This window comes from Malus sylvestris, chromosome 15, assembly GCF_916048215.2.
Source record: "Malus sylvestris chromosome 15, drMalSylv7.2, whole genome shotgun sequence".
Taxonomy (NCBI): Eukaryota; Viridiplantae; Streptophyta; class Magnoliopsida; order Rosales; family Rosaceae; genus Malus; species Malus sylvestris.
Genome location: NC_062274.1, coordinates 34,989,478 through 35,014,696, shown reverse-complemented (window position 1 = coordinate 35,014,696; position 25,219 = coordinate 34,989,478). Strand labels below are relative to the sequence as shown.

Below are 25,219 nucleotides of genomic sequence, written 5' to 3'. Positions count from 1 at the left end.
TAACATCTTAGGTCATGGCCAAGAGCCTCATGTGCCCACGATGAATGGGGGGGCTTTGGGCGAAGAACCTCCGATGCCAAAGTTAGAATTTAGAGAGAAAAAGTGTTTAGAAAGTTTTTTGAAATTTGCAAGTGTCTTGGAATCCTCCTTTGTGAGAAAAATGGGTGGTATATATAGGATATGGCCGGTCCCCTTTGGAGAAAAGTTGGCCGGCCTTTGGATCAAATTTGGGTGCCATTTGTGGATTTAATTAGTCCATTAATATATTAATTAGGAATAAATATATTAATTGACTAATTAAAGAAATGTTTTTGGGAGTTTATGTATAATTGGCTAATCAATGTCACAAAAAAGGAAAATTATGGTGGAAAAAAAGAAAGAAATGGCCGGCTCCCTTTGGAGAAGGGATAACCGGCCTTTAGGGTAATTTTTGGGCTTAATTTGGTGATGTAATTAGCCTTTAATATATTGATTAGGTATAAATATATTAATTGGCTGATTAATCATAATAAAAAGGGATGTTATGGAATGTTTTTGAAGGTTTTGAAATGTTTGAAATAAATGGCTAATTGAATAAGGAAAAAATGAGGTAAAAAATATATGGAATGAAATAGGTCTTGAATTGTTACCTATTTTGGGTACTCCTGATTTGGTTGATAGATGATTCTCCACTGCTCGCGTGTAGGAGACCCGGTGTGCCTCGAGGGTGAATTTGTCATCTTTACCCAAAAATCCACGTGTTGCCTTGTGATTATTTTTGGCTCCACAAACCTGTAATAGTTTTTTGCCTAAAAAAGTTCTCTCAACCATTAAATTCACCTTTTTGATGGGTTTATAGGATCCTTCAATCAAGATTGGACATGCACTTAAGCGTAAAACTTTGTATACTTCGGTGCCTAAATCTTCCATCTTCTGATAAGTAGCCTCCTCTGAAAACTAGGTCACCCAACAATGGGCTCTTCAGAGCATTCTGAAGAGGCTAATTGGATGCTCATGAGCCTCGGCCGTCGGGGCCATGGCGCGAGTTAAGAGAGGTTTCAGGTGAAGAAATTAGTCCCAAAGATACCCATCCAGTTCCAGGTTCCCCCAAACACTTCAAAATTCAAGCACTGCCTCAGATATTGTTGAGGAAAGGCTTGACGTCGACCTTGACCTTGAGAAAACCAGCGGCCCAGTTGAGAGGTCTCAGTGGGTGCTGAATGGTCCTGAACCCCCAGGTCTATGGCATGAGCTCATGGATTCTGTGAGGGAAACCGTTTCGTTTTGTCGAAAAAAGTACGCATCTCTCAAGAATCAGCCAACACTCAAAAGTGTAGTCTCTGTCCTGCAGGAGATATTTCCTACTCTTGTATGGGGTAGAAGCTACAACATTTCAAAATTCAAGAATGATTTAATGGCAGGTCTAACTATAGCAAGTCTCTGCGTTCCTCAGGTAACGAAAAAAGTTATCGAACATGCATGCATGAAACAACCCTAATTACTATTATAATTAGTACAGCATAATTACTATAAACATAATATTTATTTTGCCATGTTACGAGCTTAATATGAGTTTAATGCAGAGTATTGGATATGCAACCTTAGCAAAGCTTAACCCTCAGTTCGGCCTTTGTAAGTCAACTAGTTAACTTATATACTGGTGTTCTAGTATTTCTTATTTTCTTTTTTCCCAATATTTGGGAATATAATGTTTCTGCAGCATTTAGTTGCATGGATTTATATAGATGGTAATGGAATTAATTATGTTCTAGCCTGTAATTAATTTTCTGGTTCGATATATACATTAATTAATTAAGTGTTGTGCCACCTCTTATTTATGCTGTAATGGGGACTTCAAGAGAGATAGCAATTGGACCTGTGGCTGTTGTTTCACTTCTTTTGCCCTCAATGATTCAGAAGTTACAAGACCCCGGGGGTGATCCTATTGCTTACACCAAGCTCGTCCTCACTGCAACTTTCTTCACCGGTGTTTTTCAAGCTGCGTTCGGACTCATCAGGTAGTATTTTGTCAACAATAGCTGCTAGACATTATTGGTATAGATAATAGACTTGTAATTATTCCTCTAACTAGTCATCATTACTTTACTTTATAGCTCGTCATCATTACTTTACTTTGCTTTACTTTTCTCCTTATTTTCCTCTTCGGTGTTTTCCTCATGTAATCATCATTTGGTTTGTCCACTTGTTAGGACTAATTGTGTAGTTTTTGGGCCTCTATAAGAGAGGACTTCCCTCTTGTAAACAAATAACAATGAAGTTTATTACAATTTCTGAGATGGTATCAGAGCAGTCGATCATGACTGACTCTTGAACCTCAAAAACAAAAAAAAAGCTTCTGCCATATCATATCTCAATCATCATTTCAGTTTTATTTTTATTTCAACTTCATTGATCTTAAGCCTATACAATGGCTAGTGATGATGAAGTATCAGACCCACCAATTCAGTCCTTCACACCAAGTGAATCAAACTCCACCACACAAGTGGTCACCATTCAAAATGATAATTCCAATTTCTCTGCAGGAATTAAACTTAATGAGAACAACTATTCTCTATGGCATCAAGTCATAGAGATGAAAATTGTTGGTCGAGAAAAACATGGGCATCTTTCTGGTGATACCAAGCAGCCCGCAGTCACAGACCCACTGTATAACAAGTGGCGACCTAAAAATTGCCAAGTCAAAAGTTGGTTATTTGATGCTATGACACCCAATCAGATGAAGTGGTTCATCCGTTACGACACAACCATGCAAGTATGGGATGCCATTAAAAAGACTTACTCAGATGGCTTTGATGAAACCAAAATTTATGATCTTCATAAAAGGTCATTTACCATGAAGCAAAATGGAGCTCCTATTGCTAACTATTACAGCAATCTCACCGAGATTTTTCAAGAACTTGATCAACTTAGTCCTACTAACATGAAGGACCCAGATGATATCTTATCAAGGTAGCAAGAAATTGAGCGACTTCGAGTTTATATTTTTCTTGCAGGATTAGACAACAAGTTTGATCAAATTCGTGGTGAGATTTTGAGGATGGAGCCCAAACCTAGTCTTGAAGGAGCATACTCTCATGTCAAACGTGAAAGCAATCGATAAGGAACCATGTCAGAAAGTGCCACCATGCCTGAAGCTACTATGCTCTTTACCACAAAATCTCGATCTCCACAAGGACCTCGACTTCAAAACATAAACTCCTCAACAGCTGATCGATTTCGTAATCAACCACCTATGCAGTGCACTAAATGCGGATTTAAAAATCATACTATTCAAGGCTGTTATGAGATTATTGGGTATACAGAAGGATGGGTTCACAAAGAACGAAAGAAGGAATCCAGCAGAGCATCATTCACCACCTCTGAGTCTTCTCAAGATGTTAGCTCATCTGACCAGGTCCCAAAAGCCTTGAACACCTCAGGTATATCTAATTCTACATCTGCTAATACTTGTAATAGATCGTGGATTATTGATACAGGTGCCACAGATCACATGACATCTGATGTTAACATTCTTCACTCACTAAAAACAGCCAACTAGACATTCATTACCAATGCCAATGGTTCAATCTCTTTGGTTACCGGAGAAGGCTCTCTTAGACTAACTTTCTCACTCAATCTTGATCGTGTCCTAGTTGTACCATCCTTAGATTACGATCTTTTATCTATTTCTCAAATAATTGACTCCCTTAATTGTTCTGTTTCTTTTTTGCCACTATATTGTCTTTTCCAGGATCTGCTCACCAGGGCCGTGATTGGTTGTGGTACTAGAAGGAACAAACTATATTATTTGGACTTAACGAAAGAATGCAGCAATAGATTGGGTCAACCTGAATGAAGAAGATTTGGTTATGGCACAGGCGATTAGGACATCCATCATTTGGTTATCTTAAACTTTATTCCCTTAACTTTTTCCCCAATTCAAAGAATCCGATTTCCATTGTGAGTATTTTGGCCAAAAGTCATCGTGTTTCCTATCCATTAAGATTAAATAAAAGTTTTGTGCCATTCATGGTCGTTCATTCTGACGTTTGGGGTCCTGCCAGAATTCTTACCACTTCTGGATTTAGATGGTTTGTGACATTTATAGATGACTGTACTAGAATGACCTGGGTGTTTCCAATGAAGCACATGAGTGAAGTTCCTACCAAGTTCAATATTTTTCATCAATATGTTGCAACTCAGTTTGACAAGAAAATTCAGACACTCAGGTCTGATAATGGAGGAGAATATGTCAATCATGCTCTACATAACTATTTGCAAGAGCATGGTATTGTTCATCAAACCATATGTGCCTATACACCTTAACAAAATGGTGTAGCAGAGAGGAAGAATCGACATCTCTTAGAAGTGGTTCGTGCATCTTTATATGGTGCCAACATGCATCATAAGTTTTGGGGGGAGGCACTGTGTTCTGCAACATATCTTATAAATCGAACACCATCCAGTACTCTCCAATATCAAACACCATTCCAAACACTTAACCACCTCTCACCATTCCATCTATCCCAAATTTAGAACCACGTGTCTTTGGGTGTGTGGCTTATGTACAGGTTTATCCACATCAACGGGGGAAGTTTGATCCATGTGCCCTCTGGTGTGTATTCTTGGGTTATTCTGATACAAAAAAGGGATACAAATGTTTTCATCCTCCTACCCAAACTCTATACATCACTGCAGATGTCCAGTTTCAAGAAGGAGAAACATATTTTTCAAAGGGAGACATTGAGTATCCCTTTCAAGAGGAGAATAGTATGTTTGAAGAGGATACCCAAGACATTAGCAACATTAAAATTGTTGCAGAAATTTTGGAAACTGAGATAAATGTTGATAAGTCGGCAGACGACTGTAATCAAACATTGCATGCAGAAACAGAATCATCGACTCCAACATCAGACATAGAAGTACATCCAGCAACGTTAAGTCCAGATGGCTTGGGATTACCTTCTTCGACAGTACCACATGATCAATCAGCCCCTGAACACAATCAACAGGTAACTGATCAATCTAATTCTATTGAGATCGTACCTGAGTCAAGTCAAATTGAGTCCACTAATTATCAACTTCCCCCTCGAAAATCTCGAGGGATTCCTAAACTATTATATGATCCTGATCCTAGAGCCAAGGTTAAATACCCAATTGCTATCCATGTGTCCCTCCATAGGCTATCTACATCATGTGAGGTATTTGTAAATCAATTATCCACTGTATCTATTCCTTGTAGTGTAAAGGATGCTATGAAAGATCCTAGGACTCGTGCAATGAATGAAAAAATGGAGGCACTCCAGAAAAATTCCACTTGGGAGTTAACTAACCTACCCAAGGAGAAGAAATCAGTTGGTTGCAGGTGGATATACACAGTAAAATTCAATGCAGATGGCACTATTGAGCGATACAAAGCAAGATTAGTGGCAAAAGGCTACACGCAGACATATGGCATTGACTACGGAGAGACTTTTGCCCCTGTAGCTAAGATAAGCAATATTCGTGTACTCTTATCCCTAGCAGCAAACCTTGACTAGCCTTTGCAACAATTCGATGTCAAAAATGCTTTCCTGCATGGAGATTTAGAAGAAGAAGTTTATATGAAGCTTCCCCCAGGATGCAAGCTGGATCCCAATCAGACCAACAACGTTTGTAAACTAAAAAAGTCGTTGTATGGTTTAAAGCAATCACCGAGAGCTTGATTTGAGAGATTTACCAAATCGATGAAATTTTTCGGATACAAGCAAAGCAACTCGGATCATACTCTTTTTTAAGGAAATTTTGTGAAAAACATGTTCATTTAAGCAACATCTATTAGCATGCAATTAACAATTAAAGGCGGAATCATGCTTGTATGCACTTAAAAACAAAACATTAACCATGAAATTCAAAGCCTAGTAGATTGGTGAACCAAGACTCAACTCAAATCAAAGTGAGTTGAGAAATTTATACCTTTGTAGATTCCTCTTTGCATAAGCAAAGGCTAATCACCCAAGGAGAGGGCCTTCATTCCTTGCTTCTTAGATCCATGGATTTGGATGGAAGAATAGGTTTCTCCAAGTTCCCAAAATTGAGAACCTCTAAGTCTCCACACCAAGGTAAGATGTGAAGAAGAGATGAGTGACCTTGGAGGAGAAAGATTACTAGCTAATCCCTCCAAGGGTGACCGGCCTCTTTAGAGAGAAAGGAGAGCTTTGTGTTATCTCCAATTTTCTCAAAAGAAACCCTAAATGAATTTTGGCTATAAAGTCATATTTATACCTACATTCATTTGAGTGGCAAACTTGTAATTAAGTCCAAAATCCACTCCTTTAACTAAATGGCCGGCCATAGGGTTTCATTGGGCTTTTAAGGCCTTTGTGAATTATTTGCCATTAAGTTGTCATACAACTTAAGTCAATGGGCTTAACGTTCGAAGCCCATTGGGCCTTGAGGCCCAAAACTAACCCGTGGTCTTTTAACGAACTTGATTCGTTTGATTAATTAACATATTAATTAATCCTTGCCATAAATAATTAAACCATTTAATTATTCTTACTCATCTCCATTGTTTCTTCAATCTCTGCCTTACACGGTGTACGATCCATTAGGTTCCTTTTAGCGAGGCAGTGGGCGATTAGAACACTTTCAAATCGATTGTGAATTGAAACTTACTTTCAATTCTCCCTTTAGTGATTATACACGTTTAGGGCTTCCACAAACCATGAGTGACACCTAGCAGTATGTCATGGTTACCCAAGCTAATCAGAAGAGGTGGATAACCTATTCAGTTTAGGATTACAATGCAATACGGTATTTCTCTAATACAATACTCTTGACCACATTGTTTGGTTTGATAGTTTAATCATGTCTACTATCCAATGTGATTCATTTACTTATATGATTACCTTGAATGTGATTTGGAATGACTTCCTAAATCTCATTCATACTCTGGCCAGAGATTCTTAATCATATCATAGAGTATTCTCCCTCAAACAGTTTGAAGGTTAGAGATCCCTTATTGCGCATTCACTTGCCTCCATGGCTAAGTGGCTTAACCCCAACTATGCCGTGGACACCCTCCTGATAGAGTGACTTTGACATAATCAAAGATCAAGGACTTAACCACAAGACAACTATGATGCCTCAGGTCAAAGGACTACTTTGCATTATCCCAACCATGAGTTCTCATGTGACATGAGTATGAGAACTCCTCGTTGATCGTGTTCAGTGGACTCATTTGTTATTGAGCACCTACATGCTTGTCTTGGTGTCAATCACACCAATGACTCGAGACTAGTCACTCTCACTAAGAGAAGACATAGCATGTACTGATCTTAACGGACTGTCAATGCCCAATTGGCAATCCTATGATCAGGAACGTTTAGGATATGTATACGAAAGAGAATGGTCTCAGTAATCTAACTTGTTTAAATCACATTCTCCTAATTACATATTCCTTGGACTTATCGTTTAAGCATATAACATTTATATGAGACAGCTTAAACAATAATCTTTGCCCTTGATATTAAACTAGATTAGTTTAACATGTGAAATGTCCGCAAAGTATCATCATATGATTGGTTTTAGGGCACATTTCCAACACTTTTCTTAAAGCATAAGAAAGGTAAAATCACTGCTCTTATTGTATATATGGATGACATGGTGGTTATAGGAAATGATCCAGAAGAGAAGGCAGCACTGCAAAAATATCTAACAAGTGAATTTGAGATGAAAGATCTCGGTGCTTTAAAGTATTTCTTGGGCATTGAGGTGGCCCGCTCACAACAAGGAATATTTTTATCACAACGAAAATATGTTCTTGATATTTTGACGGAAACTGGGATGCTAGCATGCAAACCAGTAGATACCCCAATTGAGCTGAATTACAAACTTGGTGAATATCCTGATCAGATACCTACCAACAAAGAGAGATATCAACGAATTGTTGGTAAGCTAATATATCTTGCACATACTAGACCAGATATAGCATATGCAGTCAGCATGATAAGCCAGTTTATGCATGCACCAAGTGAAACACACATGGATGCTGTAAACCGTATCTTGAGGTATTTAAAGTCAGCTCGTGGGAAAGGATTAATGTTTTCAAAACATGATCATCTAGACGTTAAAGGCTACACTGATGCTGATTGGGCTGGTGATGTAACTAACAGACGATCAACATCAGGATACTTTGTTATTGTTGGAGGAAATCTAGTCTCTTGGCGTAGTAAGAAGCAAAAGGTTGTTGCTAGATCAAGTGATGAAGCAGAATATCGGAGCATGGCACATGGAGTATGTGAACTGCTTTGGGTGAAGAATTTACTGAGAGATTTGGGATTTAGGCCCAAGCATGCTATGCGTCTACATTGTGACAACAAGGCTGCAATTGACATTGCTCACAATCCGGTTCAACATGATCGAACCAAACATGTGGAGGTGGATAGACATTTTATTAAAGAAAAAATTGAGGCAAGACTTATTGAAGTTCCATTCGTTAAATCTGAAGATCAATTAGCAGACATGCTTACCAAAACAGTTACAAGTTCAGTATTTCACAACTTACTAAGCAAGTTGGGCATTCATGACATCTATGCACCAACTTGAGGGGGAGTGTCAACAATAGCTGCTAGACATTATTGGTATAGATAATAGACTTGTAATTATTCCTCTAGCTAGCCATCATTACTTTACTTTATAGCTAGCCATCATTACTTTGCTTTGCTTTCATTTTCTCCTTATTTTCCTCTTCGGTGTTTTCCTCATGTAATCATCATTTGGCTTGTCCACTTGTTAGGACTACTTGTGTAGTTTTTCGCCCTCTATAAGAGAGGACTTCCCTCTTGTAAACAAATAACAATGAAGTTTATTACAATTTCTGAGATATTCGACCGTATTGGATTAGACTATGCGGAGTATTAGGGCTCTTTAGCAATGACTTAAGCATCGTATATTGTACATATGCGCGAAGTTGTCCAAATATTTTTTCGGATATTTCTTAAACTTAAACTTACCCCTCTTTTGTCAGATTGGGGTTTCTTGTGGATTTTCTTTCTCACGCTGCAATAGTAGGGTTCGTGGCCGGAGCAGCCATCATAATCGGTCTTCAACAACTAAAAGGATTACTTGGGATCACTCACTTTCCAACCACTACTGATATTATATCTGTTATGGAAGCTGTTTGGGCATCTTTCCATCACCCCGTATCTTTTACTTTTCTCCAAGGAAAAGAAATGATTCCTCATATTAAAATAATAATCATATAAAAGTTATCCAATCATTCATTTTCTTTTAACTTCAATTGCAGTGGAGTCCTCATGATTTTATCATTGGCTGCTCATTCCTGTGTTTCATCCTAATCTCTAGATTTCTGGTGAGTAACACTTCGAACGTGTTAGTTATTATTGTTTTGCAAGCTGTTGCTCTAATTAATTAATGGGGTAACTATTTATTCATTTTACGCACCAAATTTCAATGAACGTACACTTGCAGGGTAAAAGGAAGAAGACACTTTTCTGGTTGCCAGCCGTTGCTCCTCTCCTATCCGTTATACTATCGACTCTGATTGTTTATCTAACACGAGGAGATAAACATGGAATTAAAATTGTTAAACATATCAAAGATGGCTTGAACCCTAGCTCGATGAATCTGATACAGCTGAACCGCCCCCATGTTGGGGATGTGGCTAAAGTTGGGCTCATAGTCGCCCATATTGCACTCACGGTTTGTATCATATATCTTACTGAACAACAAATTAATGAATGGTTTACTAATTTTTATATTTTGTCAAAATACAGGAAGCAATTGCAGTTGGAAGATCTTTCTCATCCATGAAAGGGTACCACTTAGATGGTAACAAAGAAATGATGGCAATGGGATTCATGAACATAGTGGGATCCTGTACTTCTTGCTATGTTGCAGCCGGTAAGCATGGATAGAAGAGTGCCGACTATGTGCAATATTCTCACCGAACTAACAGTTGTACCATCCTTCTAACACAAATTGCTTCTATTTACAGCTCATTTGACAATGCTTCACTAGGACACACTTTACTTAATTATCAGTGTTTTTGCTAGAAGCACTTTTATTCTTAGTAAAACAATTTTTTCGCAAAACTGCAAAAAGCATTTTTGCTTATCTTAAAACGATTTTTAATTGCACTGTCAGACAGTCCCACATGATGGTACAAATAGCTTCATCAATAAGAATGATACTTCATCAATAATAATTCAGTTCCTTTTCGTGTATATCATGATCATGAACAGGTTCATTCTCGTGTACTGCCGTAAACTTCAGTGCCGGTTGTGAAACTCCAGAGTCAAACGTGGTCATGGCCATTATTGTGATCATATCACTGCAGTTTTTGACAAAGCTCTTGTATTACACACCAACAGCAATCCTTGCTTCAATTATTCTCTCTTCACTGCCCGGACTTATTAACCTCAGTGAAGTCTACAAAATTTGGAAGGTTGATCAGCTAGACTTCTTGGCTTGCATTGGAGCCTTCTTTGGGGTCCTATTTGCGTCCGTGGAGATTGGCCTTCTAGTTGCGGTAACATATAGCTCTTAATTAGTTTATGTGTGCAACAGTAGATCGATGCATATGTTTGCATATATAATCCATGTATAAACAGGACCCAGTTATTTTTAATTATTTTTTTTTTGGGTCAGCAAATAGAACACATTTTAATTAATCACAACCCTTAACCATATGTTTACCAACTTTCCAGAAAAAAAGAAAAAAAAAAGCACCACTACTTTGGAAGGTTGATAGGGTAGACTTTCCTGGCTTGTATAGCGCTTGATGACTTTCTCTCCATCTCACAAAGTATCGTTTTGTTCCCTCTCCTCAATCATCGGTCGCTCACCATCATCTCCCCCATCCCTCCCCATCACATTGTTCTCCTACCTCCCTCCTGCTGCCCTTCATCTTTCCCAACTTTGAACCATGATTTAGATGTACGAGTATTGAGCTCTATCTTGAATCAAAACCCAACCTACACAGCCCACTGTCAATCCGGCTTACCGGAAAAATTGGGCAAAGTGTGGAACGATTCACGTTGGAACAAGGGTGTTTTACACACCCCTTTGCCCTCCCCCTCCTCCTGTTTTGTTTGGTGACTTTTCTTGCAGGTGTGGCTATGGTGGCTTTGGCTCTTGGTGGATTGATTCTGTGCAATACTCTCAAATCTAGGTTTTGGTTCGGGTGCATTTTTCTGTTTGGTGTAATGTCTTTCTTCACGGAGGTAACGGCGGTTGTGGTGGTGGCGACCGGTTTTTGGCTTCAGAATTTGAGGGTTTTACTGTTTATTGTTTCTTTTGTAGCCTACGGGCCTAAATTAGTGTGGACCTCTCTTTGTAGCTGGAGTTGTAACTCTCCTTGTTTGGACTTGTCCTCTATCTTATGTTTGCTTTCTTGTGTAGGGCTTTATGCTCTGTTTAGGTTTAGACCTTTCTATCACAAATTGTATCTTCCTTTCATTAATGAAGCTTCATTTTCGACCAAAAAAATAAAACACATAAGATAGATATCTACGTAAGTGATTACTTGTGTAAAATAAGTAAAAAAATAATAATAACAATGCCAAAAAATAACTAAAAAGTAGATGAGTGGGATACGAGGAACGAGCAAATAATTTTGAGGTGGAACGCAAACTATAAATTCTTTTATCACGTAGCCAGTTTGGTACGATATGATTTCATATTGCCATACATAGAATAATTTATCTTGTTCCTAGGAGATAGAAGCATATGATTAAATTAATTGAATTGAAGGCATCTCTTATTTTGGTAAATATTTCTAGGCATCTCTTCCATGAACCGTGTTTTACATATCAATTCTAGAATTTCATCCTTTTTTTGTCACCTACTAATCAAGGATACATATTGTGAACACGGAAAATTCCTGAAACGAAAGAGACAAGAACAACGTGTACAAACAAATATTTGTATTTGATGATTTTGGGTTACAATCTCTCTCTATTTCGATCCTCTGATTCGATCTCCGTAAGGTGTTGATTTGTGGATGTTTCGTTGATCCAAGGGGCGTCGAGGCTTGATCTTGGATGAACAGTTGGAAGTTTCTTCAAAGGGCCGTGGGCTTGATCTTTGAAGGTGGATTTGAGCGGATCTTCAAGGGCTTTTGGGCTTGATCTTGAAGAACAGTGATGAACGGATCTTCAAGGGCTTTTGGGCTTGATCTTGAAGGACGGTTGGATATGTGGATTTGTCGACGTTTGTTGATCCAAAGGGCCGTTGGGGCTTGATCTTGGAAGAACGATGAACGAAGAACACTTTCTTCAAGGGCCGTTGGGGCTTGATCTTGAAGGTGGGTGATTGTTGATCCAAAGGGCCGTTGGGGCTTGATCTTGGATGAACGGATGATGAACGATGGTGCTTTCTTCAAGGGCCGTCGGGGCTTGATCTTGAAAGAGCGATGGACGAAGAACGAAGAACGAAGAGAGCTTTCTTGATTCTTCGGGAACCTGGATGCTTGAGAGCTTCAGAGCTTCAAGGTGTAATATGAATTGGTCCCTTTAAATGAATGAAATGGGCTTGTATTTATAGAATTTTCCAATGCCTAATTTTTGAATATAATATCCCAGATGAAATAAGTCGTTTCTGCCAGGTGTTGACACGTGTCCTATTTGATGACTTTTCCAACTCATTTCAATTTTCGTTGAGTCACATGCTACGTGTAAAATTTATGTAATACATGAGCGTTGACACTTTGATTTATCGGTCAACATTTATTTACGAAATTTCGATGTCTACAAATGCCCCCACTTCAAGGCACGTCGTATACATGTGCTTGTCACGTGTAGGAGATGCGTTTTGAAGTCCTTTACTGTAGATGTCGATCCAAGGGCCGTCGAGGCTTGATCTTGAATTGGGCTGGAGCTTTCTTCAAGGGCCGTTGAGGCTTGATCTTGAATTGGGCTTGAGATTTCTTCAAGGGCCGTTGAGGCTTGATCTTGAATTGTTGTTTGAAATTTCTTCAAGGGTCGTCGAGGCTTGATCTTGAAGGTTGAAATTGGACCACAAAGAGCTTCATGTGGTAGATGATCTTTGGCTTTGGTAGTGGGTGAATCGACACGTATTTTGTTGCGCTTTGTTGACTTTCCACAGCTTTGATCTTGAACTGGGTTGAAGGATTTTCTAGATTCCTCCAATTGTTGATTTTCCACAGCTTATTCTTGAACTAGGTTTTGATTCAAGGGTGGTAGACACTTAATCTTGAATCGGACTTGTGATTTCTTCCAGGGCCGTCGAGGCTTGATTTTGAATTTGGCTGGAAGCTTCTTCAAGGGTCGTCGAGACTTGATTCTTGAAGGTTGACTCGAACATATTGCAAGCAGGCACGAGGTGAAGGTGACGACTTGTTGCTTTGTTCAATCTTTCTAATTCACATCTGAGCAGTTTGGTCAGTGGTATGATCTTCAAGATTGATGGGCTCTTCTTCCAGTTGGTGACTTGATCTTTAAGGATTTGATTCAAGGGTGGTGAATCGGCACGTGCAGCCCACAACGCCTAGTAAGTCGACCCAAGAATTTGAGGGTCAAAACGAGTTCTTCATCTCAGACTCTTTCTGCCGAGTTGACTGTGCATGCTGCATTCTTCTCTGCTTGTTTCTTCAGGCAGATATGGCAGCTTCTCGAGTTCTTCAGCTCGGACTCCTTCTGCTGAGTTGACTGTGCAGACTGCATTCTTCTCTGCTTGTTCCTTCTGCACCTTGTCTCCACATGCTGCAAGGTATCATTTTCACTTGCCTTATCTGTTCTCCAGGCAGATGTGGCAGCTTCTTTGGAAGTACAGCAGCAGTGGGAAACGAGTACTCGAGAGCAGTGCCAGGTAGGCAATCAGGGAAGGGTTCCAAGCAGTCGGTTCCTTACCCGAGTTTGAGTGGAAGTTCCGGCATAGTGTTTTCTTTATCCTTGTCTTTGTAGGTAAGAACAAGGACAAAGGAAAGGACAGGGAGAACGCATGATATTAGATACTCTTGCTTTCTACCCTGGTGATATGAGATACTTTTGCTTTGGAGTCATTGGCTTGCAGAGGTACCCCAAGGAATAAGGAACATTGAATGACTCGAGAGGCTTCGTTGGGAAATCATTTTTTTTTGGAGATGAAGAGAGGCTCTGTATGTCTGCCTTGCTATGGAAGGTGAAGGAGGACAGTTATAGGAGGTCCCTTAATACCTGTAGAGGTATTATTCTTTCACTCGTGTCGGCAACCAATGCGTGATTGATCAATATGGCTTCACGTGCTTTCTTCTTTATCAGAAATCTTCGACAAATTGTCCGTAATTTTCGTCAAGCTGCGTGTGTATGTGATAGGTGTTGACGAGGCTGAAAAAGACTGGCGCCTCTTCGATATCTGGGATCGGCGCTTCGACAAATTGCCCGTGATTTCCGCAAAGCTGAGTTTGCGTGTGACAGGTGCCGACGCGTCTGGAAAAGACTGGCGCCTCTTCGATATCTGGGATCGGCGCTTCGACAAATTGCCCGTGATTTCCGCAAAGCTGAGTTTGCGTGTGACGGGTGCCGACGCGTCTGGAAAAGCAAGATGCTTCTCCGATTTCTGAGCTTGCCTCTTCGATTTTTGAATGGCCTTTTCGAATTCTGAGCTCGCCTCTTCGATCTCTGAACTCTCGTCGAGTGCTGATTTTTTATAAAGGCATGCAATTCGTTTCAAAGCACACTTGAATTTTCGCTTGTGAAAACTCCCCTCTTGTACTTCTAAGATCTTGATTTGTCCGATCTCTTCTTCCTTCAACACTTTGAAAATGTCTGGACCCTCCGACCGTCGTTTTGACTTGAATCTTGGTGAAGAAGCAGTCCCGCCTTCTCCAGACAACATATGGCGCCCATCCTTCATATCCCCCACTGGTCCTCTTACCGTTGGGGATTCGGTGGTGAAGAATGATATGACCGCTGCGGTGGTGGCCCGAAACCTTGTCACTCCCAGAGATAACAGACTACTTTCCAAACGGTCTGATGAGTTGGCTGTTAAGGATTCTCTGGCTCTCAGTGTGCAGTGTGCAGGTTCTGTGTCTAATATGGCCCAACGCCTATTTGCTCGAACCCGTCAAGTTGAATCATTGGCAGCTGAAGTGATGAGTCTCAAACAGGAGATTAGAGGGCTCAAGCAGGAGAATAAACAGTTACATAAGCTCGCACATAGCTATGCTACAAACATGAAGAGGAAGATTGACCAGATGCAGGAATCTGATGGTCAGATTTTACTTGATCATCAGAGGTTTGTGGGTTTGTTCCAGCAACATTTGCCTTCGTCTTCTGGGGCTGTACCGCGTAATGAAGCCTCCAATGATCAACCTTCGGTGCCTCCTCCTCCTGGGGTTCTGCCGAGTGGTGTGGCTTCAAACAGTCAACCTTCGGCGCCTCTCATTTCTGGAGCTCTACCGAGTGGTGAGGCGGCACCTGATCGTCCTTGAAGATCCCCTCTTGTAAATTTGATTTGATTTGATTTTTTTTTTTTTTTTTTTTTTAAGTATGTATAATGCAAATTTATGTAAAATTTCCAAAAAATGAAATGAACTTTTATTTCTCTTAATGCTTTTTTTTTTCTTTTTTTTTTTGCTGTATATATATGTGTATATATATATACATACATACATATATATATATATATATATATTTTTTTTTTTTTTTTTTTTTTTGCGTGGAGTGATCCACCATCCCAAAACCCATTTTCCCTTGTTTTTTGCATGGTGCTAGCCACCAAGAATCCACCTTCTCTTTTTTTTATTATTTTTTTTTATTTTATATTTTTTTTTCGTCTGCCTTCACATGGTGCTTGATCCACCATTCCACTTTTTTTCACGTGGTGCCAGATGCACCACCACCTTTTTTTTTTTTATATATTTTTTCTGTATAAATTTGGGTGACGGGATGAGGAATTTGTAGGAAAGGATGAAGACGACGGAGATGCTGCAGTTGAGGCTTCATGACCGGCTAGTCGTTTGACGGCGGTTATTGAAGTTCTCCGCCGTTTGACGTTTGCCACTGCCACTACACAACCATTGCTCCGCCACTGCATTCTTGCTACCTTGCACTGCCACCATTGCACAGCCGCTGTACTGCATGTCGTCGCAAAGGAAGGGATCATATTTGCAACCTGGGCACTTCCCACCAGACCACCAAGCGTTGCCACAAGACCATCGAAATCCACCTCTATGAAGGGACTCGCCAAGCCGTTGCTGTTCATGGTGGAGTCAAATACCATGTCGCCAAACTTGAGCTCATGTGAGATGTCGGACGTGGTGTCGCAGCTCACCCAACCTCCAGGGTCTCAACCTTTCCAGGTGCTTCAGCTACAGAAGCTATCTTATCATCCAGTGCTGGCATTTGGTTAGTAGAATCGGGCATTTCTGGCATTTGGTGAGAGGATGACTAACTCTTCCGAGATTGCAGTCCAGTAAAGCGTGCAAGATCAATCCATTGCTGAGTTCCCCAATATGAGTTTATTGTCCGAGAAACAAAAGACAGCAGATTTACAAGTAATGTTTGAGAAGCAAACTCGTCAGAAATTCGATGCTCTAGTGTAGCAGCTGTGAAACGCTGGAGTGTTCTAAAACACAAGAGCTCCTCTCCAAACGACTGCTCAATGACTTCACCTTGGACAGTGACACGGAGTGAACCATGAATTGTATCCGGTGGTTGAGACAATATAGCAAGATGGGTGGGACCACCTCCCCTTCCAACAGTGCCACCACGACCATGGAACATAGTTAGCTTCACACCAAATTTCTTAGCAACGTTGATAAGCTCCTCATGTGCCTTGTATAACTGCCAGGCTGCAGAGAAACGCCATGCATCTTTACCAGAATCTGAGTACCCAATCATGACTTCTTGCGTTCCGTTGATCCGCTCTCCATACCAATCAATCGAGAAAAGTCGTGACAAAGCAGCAGGAGCAGCCTCCAGATCTGCAAGCTTCTCAAACAGTGGAACGACTCTTAGTGGTTTCTTCACGTGGCATTCACATTGCAGGAGCTCAACTGCGAGCAAATCAGATGGAGCAGTCGCCATTGAGATGATGTATGCTCCAAAGTTATCGGATGGAAGTTCTGATATCACATGTAATGTGTCCAAAACATCAGAGATTTCTTCCGTTTTTGGAAGATCAGGACCAAACAGTGGGCGCTTGCCACATAATTCAGATAAAAGCCACTCCTGACGGCGTTCTTCAGACCACTCACGATAGGAACCAATTTCCAGATGCTTGGTGATAGCGTCTATCACATCAGTATGCCTGTCAGATTCTTGCCTAATATCGAGCTCCACAAGTGAAAGTCCAAAGGTGGACACTTGCCTTAAGAAATCAAGAAGTCATCCACCAGCAATTGCTCGGTTACCATAAGAGCAGAGTGATCTGTAGCAGGGTTCGAGAGGTTCTAAGAACTGCTCAACACTGATCAGTGTTGCCTCCTCCGGAATGTCAGAGTGCCCACTGGCATCACCTCGTCGTGGTGGGCGAAGTAGTTGTTGGAAATCGTGATTCCGGTGGACCCCATGATGGCGTCGATCAGTCCGTCGGTGCAGAACGAGAGGGAGCAGTGGTCGATCCAGATTTTGCGAGCGCCGAAGAGGGAGATGCCGTCGCCGTCCGATTTGCCGCGCCAGCCAACATGGGTGGGGCTCTGGTCGTACATGTGGGTCAGGGACGATGAGTCCTGGGTCTCTGTTTGGCTATCGGAATAGCGCACCATTGATGACGAATCGCCGAGAAAGTCCTCGAGCTTCGGGATGTGCTGGGTATGGCTCTGTGGGTCGACGAACGGTGACAGATTCGGCGAATCGGACTGGCCTTGTTGCTTGCTTTGATCCATCCTTTCCTAGAAGGCACGAACATAGATTTGTTCAGGCAGATCTTTCTCGAAGATGCTCCACTCTTGTTGAACCCTTTTCATCCAGCCTCTTTTCACCTTCGGGAAGGTAGAGGGCTAAGAGAATCGTACAGAGCGGCTTCTGGGCATGGATTCCGTTTTCGAACGAGCTCGGAGTGGTTCAGAAACCCTAGCACTGCAGATTTTCCTCGCGGGGCCGAAGAAGACAAGCTGGAGTTTGGGCCTGTAATTGTAGCTGGGCTCATTGGTTTTGGAAAGATGGCTTGTCAGGTTGAGAGAGAGAACCAGGCATGGGCTGGTGCCTTTTGGTTGCTGCTGGGCCTAGAGATACATATATCCTTTTTTTTTTTTTTGTAAATACATAATAACATATAATTTTTTTCTTTTCTTTTCTTTTTTTTTTTTTTTTTTTTTTTTTTTTGGCACAAAGAAATTGTAATAGCATTAAAACTTTTAATAAAATCTTTATTCCTTATTTTGGTGTGACTGAACTCAAATTTTGAATATTCGAGCTGCCTACGTACCCCTCCGAAGAAGAGATCAAGTCGTAACGTAGTTCAAATACATAGATATATTTTTTTTGTATTTTCTTTTGGTGGTGCCGTTTGCAGTTTCAACTCGTGCAGGCAAGGAGCGTTGGTGTTGCCTTTTATGCTCGTGCAGACCAGGAGCGTTGTGCCATGCAGTTTAGGCTCATGCAGGCGATGAGCCTTGGTTCGTACAGTTTAGGCTCGTGCGAACAAGGAGCACTGGTGTTCGTCAAGCGATCCGGGAGAGTTGTTCCTCGCAATCTTCATAGCAAGGAGCCTTGACTGAGTAGTTGAAGAAGTCTTCTGGGAAGGTGTCACGCATCGTGATGGGGATGGATGATCTTCGTGTCAAAGTTTTATTATCTCCAACACTTTCACATTGTTCTGGAGGTTGACAAGAGCTGATCTGCCCCCTTTCCCATTGGTGAACTTGTGGAGAAGACATATGCTTCTTGTGTAGTTTCTTCGGAGTGACATAAGTCCATCCTTCAACTTCACTCGGCTTAATTGGCATGTTTTTGGAGCATGCCCCCAGCGATTGAGGTGAAAATTTTGAGTTGACAGAGCCGGAAGTGACGTCTTCTTCCAGGATTTCGTCTTCTTTGGCCTTCTCTTTAGTGCGGTCCTCTTGGGTTTGTTGCCGTGAAGATTGGCCGGTGTAGATGATGGTGCGCCTCCTTACCTTCAGTGGTCCTTTTGTGTCGACTTCCAAAGTGGCTTGGCGCTTCATCCTTGAAGGAATCAAGCTTTGAACATCGTCTTTTCCTGCTAGACTGTCGAGCTTCTCTCCCTTTGGTGTTGTCTTCCTGTTTCTAGAAGGCTTCTTAGTTTCTTCAAGTCTGTCCAAAGCCGACCGTTGCGGAGGAGATCTAGCTGTGCCGCTTTGTTTCTTGGGTTTTGATAACCTTTCAAAGACTGATCTTTGAGGTGTTGCCGTCTCAAGCCTTTTGAAGACGGAAGTTTGGTCTCGACCACTGATGCGATCAAGTGCTGCAATTCTAGGTTTTGAATAATTCAGCCTTTCGAAGACTGAAGTTCGAAGGGCGGGTTTAGGCTCATCTTTTGGCCTTATGGCTTGTGGTCTTGGCTTCCTCGTTTTTTTGTAGGTCACCGATGTCCACCCTTTCTTATCACCAGTAGATGCATCTTGGTTGCTTGCCCCCGGTGATGGTTGTGTAAGAGGTGCCATGTGACTTGAACATTGACGGGAATGGTCATGCATGCTTCGGAGATGCACAGGATTGAGTGATTCAAACACGATAGTAGTAGTGTGTGCCGCAGCCGTGTCTTCGAGGTCAAGCTCGATTTCCCCTTGTTATGCTAGCTTCAGGATGAGATCTTTCAGTACGAAGCACTTTTCCGTTGGATGACTGATGAAGCGGTGGAATTTACAGTATCTTGGGTTGTCGGTACGATTCATCTCTTCCGGCCGTCTGCACTCAGGCAAACTGATCACCTTCTTGTCCAACAGGTCTTCTAACATGGCAACCACATCAGAGTCGGGGAATGGATAAGTTTTCTCCTCAAGCTCCTTCAAAGTGCGTCTACGCATCTCTTGATCACGAAAGCCTTCGGCTTGAATCGCCTTGCCTCGTGTAGGGATTTTGACGGGAGCTGTGTTAACTGTCATTGCTTCTTTGGTGGATTTCCACGTAGCCTTCTCCACCTTTGGCCCAAGAACTTTGTCGTTCTTGTAGTCGGCGATCGGTTCCTTCTTCCCATGATGGGCGATGCTTAACTCCATGTCATGGGCACGGGTGGCCAATTCCTCGAAGGTCCGTGGTTTAATGCCTTGAAGGATGTATTGCAAACCCCATTGCATGCCTTGGATGCACATCTCGATTGAAGAGGTTTCCGAGAGCCTGTCTTTACAGTCGAGGCTTAGAGTGCGCCACCTGTTGATGTAGTCAATGACTGGCTCGTCCTTCCACTGCTTTGTGCTCGTTAGCTCTAGCATGCTCACAGTGCGGCAGGTGCTGTAGAAGCGGTTGAGGAATTCCCGCTCTAATTGCTCCCAACTGTTGATGGACTCAGGCTCTAGGTCCGTGTACCACTCAAAGGCATTTCCTTTCAACGAGCGCACAAACTGCTTGGCGAGGTAATCCCCTTCGGTTCCTGCGTTGTTGCAGGTTTCAACGAAGTGGGCGACGTGCTGTTTCGGGTTTCCCTTTCCATCAAATTGCATGAACTTTGGTGGTTGATAACCCCTCGGCATCCTTAAGGCGTCGATCTTCTTTGAATACGGCTTTGAGTACAACCCGGAGGTATTTGAGCTCCCTTCGTACTGTGCCTTGATGGTGTTGGTGATCATCTCTTGCAGCTGCTGGATAGAAAGAGATCCCATGAGTGCCGCTGCTTAGTCTGGCTCGGGCTTCGCATCGTTTTTCTCCACCTGAGGCTCATCTTCTGGGTTAGGGTTATCGTCGTCCTGTGGCTCCAGTCGGCTGACGAGTGCAGCGATTTGCAAGTCTTTTTCTTCCACAGTTCGGGTTAGCCTTGCGATTGCTTCGTTCATCTGAGCCAGTTGTTCTTCAACGGAGGTAACGCCGATAGTCATGACTTGTGCGACCAATAGACGTGACTTTCCTTTAGACATCCAGGATGCTGATGAAGAACGTCGTTGGCTGCTTTGAAATGTCATCTTATGTGCCTCAGCATCATGCTTCGGTGCCCCCAGCGAGGTCAGGTTGATGACAGACTCACACCTTGGATGCTCCCCTTGCTCTTTTAGCGGCACCAATTTTGAAGTGGCATGTTGAGGAGCGGTTGTGGCGCCAATGGATTGTCCGTTTGCGGCAGAAGTGCTTAGCATCCTTCCCTCAGTGGTTGCAAGAACGGCTTGTCCCTTGCTTGATGCCATTGACTTTGAGGTGTGCTTGGATTCCTTGAACGAAGAAAGAGATGAGAGGTAGAGATTGTCCCACTGGGCGTGCCAATTTGTGAACACGGAAAATTCCTGAAACGAAAGAGACAAGAACAACGTGTACAAACAAATATTTGTATTTGATGATTTTGGCTTACAATCTCTCTCTATTTCGATCCTCTGATTCGATCTCCGTAAGGTGTTGATTTGTGGATGTTTCGTTGATCCAAGGGGCGTCGAGGCTTGATCTTGGATGAACAGTTGGAAGTTTCTTCAAAGGGCCGTGGGCTTGATCTTTGAAGGTGGATTTGAGCGGATCTTCAAGGGCTTTTGGGCTTGATCTTGAAGAACAGTGATGAACGGATCTTCAAGGGCTTTTGGGCTTGATCTTGAAGGACGGTTGGATATGTGGATTTGTCGACGTTTGTTGATCCAAAGGGCCGTTGGGGCTTGATCTTGGAAGAACGATGAACGAAGAACACTTTCTTCAAGGGCCGTCGGGGCTTGATCTTGAAGGTGGGTGATTGTTGATCCAAAGGGTCGTTGGGGCTTGATCTTGGATGAACGGATGATGAACGATGGTGCTTTCTTCAAGGGCCGTCGGGGCTTGATCTTGAAAGAGCGATGGACAAAGAACGAAGAACGAAGAGAGCTTTCTTGATTCTTCGGGAACCTGGATGCTTGAGAGCTTCGGAGTTTCAGAGCTTCAGAGCTTCAAGGTGTAATATGAATTGGTCCCTTTAAATGAATGAAATGGGCTTGTATTTATAGAATTTTCCAATGCCTAATTTTTTAATATAATATCCCAGATGAAATAAGTCGTTTCTGCTAGGTGTTGACACGTGTCCTATTTGATGACTTTTCCAACTCATTTCAATTTTCGTTGAGTCACACGCTACGTGTAAAATTTATGTAATACATGAGCGTTGACACTTTGATTTATCGGTCAACATTTATTTACGAAATTTCGATGTCTACACATATATAGTCACTTATCGCTAAATTTAATATCAAAAATTGAGATTAAAACATTTAAAAGTAGATTCATTATTCTTATTCTTAATATAATCAATTCCTAATAGGGAACATTCATAGGTCCAGGTGACCAAAAGAATATTTCAATTGATAATCTCTTTTATTCAATTACAACAATCTCCAAAAGCACTTTTTTTATAAACATTTTCATTACTCGGGAGAACATTGAAAATTTTATCAAAAAAAAATGACATGTTTCTTGGAATAGCACTAAAGTGTTGAGAGTATAAATCCTACATCCAGGAAAGAAGAGGCATTGCATGTGCTTATAAGTATCAGGCTACTCTCCATATTGCCAATTGGTTTTATGGTGACCTTAATTTCTTCGAAAAATTGTATATAACTTTTAATATTTTAAAACATTTTTTATGTTAAACATCATGAGAATCATTTTAAGCTATTTAATCTCATAGAAGTAATGCTAAACATACTCTTGCTATCTGATTCTGATACTTTTTACCACTGACAAATATATATGCATCTATATATGTTTGGTAGGCATATCTTTAACGATGTTTATGCACAAAAGATGTCTCTAACAGTTAATTGTATGTTTTGATCAGGTGACCATATCATTCACAAAGATTATTATCATCTCAATTCGACCAGGCACAGAAACTCTTGGAAAACTTCTTGGAACTAAAATGTTTTGTGACACTGCACGGTATCCCATGGCTGTTAAAATTCCTGGAGTCATAATAATATGTGTCAAGTCTGCCATGTTTTGTTTTGCAAATGCCAATTTGGTTAGAGAAAGGTATTTATTTAATTGTAGAAATATATATATATATATATATATATATATATATATATAATATATGAATCTTCTCTCTTTCTCTTTTTTTTTTTTTTTTTTTGTCAATAAGATTTAATAAATCTTAAAAACATATATCTGAAGATTAATATGTGTTTGTATGTATTGTAAACGCAAGGATTGTAAGGTGGATAACTGCAAAGAAAGGGGAGGACACCAAAGGACATACGAAAGAGCCCATTCAACTCGTAATTCTTGACATATGTCTAGTAAGTGGCTAAACGAAAAAATTAGAGACAATGTCTTTAGAATCTTGGATACTAAAACTATAGTCATTCTCGATGTCCATTTAATTATATTTATTCTTTTAGAAGAAAAAAAAAACTCTAATCTTACTAAATTCTAAGAGTAGTGTTATTCACACACTCATTCGCTCTTAATTTTCGGTCGTCAGATTGAATGAATTATAAAAGATCAATGGCAAAAAATTAACGGTGTATGAAAGATAAAAATAAGTGTATAAGTAGCATTTTCCAATTCACCAAAATGATTAGCCCTTATACATATCTCAAAAGACTAAATTTGCTAAACTAAATTACATGAAAGTTGATGATTGGATTGTTATTTACGTGTTGATTAACATGTTTATTTCTTATTGGTGACACATCATTTAGTTTGCAAATTTAGTCTACCTAACATTACTCATCCCAAAATGTATAGATTAGTATGGACACAAATGTTTATACTATTTGCTCATAGACATCCGTACATAAGTGCTCGGTCCCATATATAGTTGTGTCCAATGGTCAAAGAGCATGAATACAAAGTATTTGGCTGACATAAGAATGGACGAATGCCAAGAGGATCCTCTCCGGAGGATCCATGAATCCTCCAATTACGTTCGTTCATTGTATATCGTGCGGTAAAAAATTATTGTATATTTTTTTATTTAAAATTGAACATAAATAGTACCTGACGAAAACTGGTCACACAATATACGATGAACGGACGTGATTGGAGGATCCAGAGAGGATCCTCATTCGGACGAATGGATTTCTATTAGGAAAGTACAAATTTCAATTTTGAAAACACAATTATTTAAAATTTGTATGTAGGCCTATGACATTATTTTCTTTAATGCACTATCATTAGTCATTACAAATTTCAGTATAAGGACAGCTATTCCATTTAGCATATATGAGCCACTGACTGTACGTATACAGTGTATATGCATATATGTATATGTGTGTGTGTATACACGCACACACATATATAAACATGCACATAATTGTGCAGTTCAAGAGATTTATAACCTCCTCTCCTTTGATTTTCCCCCTTTCTATATGACTTATATGATTAACATTGATACATCGGGAATAGCTACTCCAGAGGAGCTGCATGAGAATTTGATCTCCGAAGGAATTGAGGTAAGACATCGATTTTTCCCCCTTCTGGTATAAGCGCGCGCACACGCCCTACATGTTTATATTCTTTGCGTTTACAGTGTCCTTTGTGTTTTTAAACTTGTGACCTGTCGCTCTGTATCTCAGTTAGCCGTTGCAAACCCTAGGTGGCAAGTCATTCACAAATTAAAGCTGTCCAACTTTGTGGAAAAAATTGGAGGAAGGGTCTTCGTGACGGTCGGAGAAGCAGTGGACGCGAGATCCAGTGAAAAAATGGCCATCACTTGCTAATGCAAGTAGCTATACCTATAGCTCTTGGATAAAACGCTCGATCGCAACTTTCTCATTTAGGTCTCTTGTTTGTCGCTTGTCATGTGTGCTAGCTCCCATCCCACTTATGTACATAGATGTGTAGATGGGACACGTATGAATAATTAGAAGATGGTTTCAATCTTCTCGCTTTCTCCTCGTTCACAAATAGCTAGACAATAAAATGTTTGGCTTTATTGTTGCAACTTGATCTGCCACTGGCGCTAGGTTATATTGTTGTGGGTTTGTGATACAATTGTAAGGGATGGGTGTAATATATTAATGCAATAAAAACTTTGTTCTATAAGTAATGTTTCGTACTTGTAATGCAGTGATCTGTGTTTCGAATCATATGTATTGCGCTAAATCTGTGGATGTAATGATGGGTAGTTATATTGAGAGGACCACCAGTGAAGACTGGGTAAAGTTAATTTCCATATGTTATTTGTGTCCCTGCCACTATGATTGGTTGGCTCAAACCACCATCGAAATATC

The 25,219-nt window shown here is 40.8% G+C and overlaps 1 pseudogene; it reads left to right on the top strand.

Moving 5' to 3' along the window:
• The first annotated feature begins 951 nt into the window (after nt 1-951).
• Nucleotides 952-24,706, top strand: LOC126602931 (sulfate transporter 2.1-like; annotated as a pseudogene).
• Nucleotides 24,707-25,219: the final 513 nt, after the last annotated feature.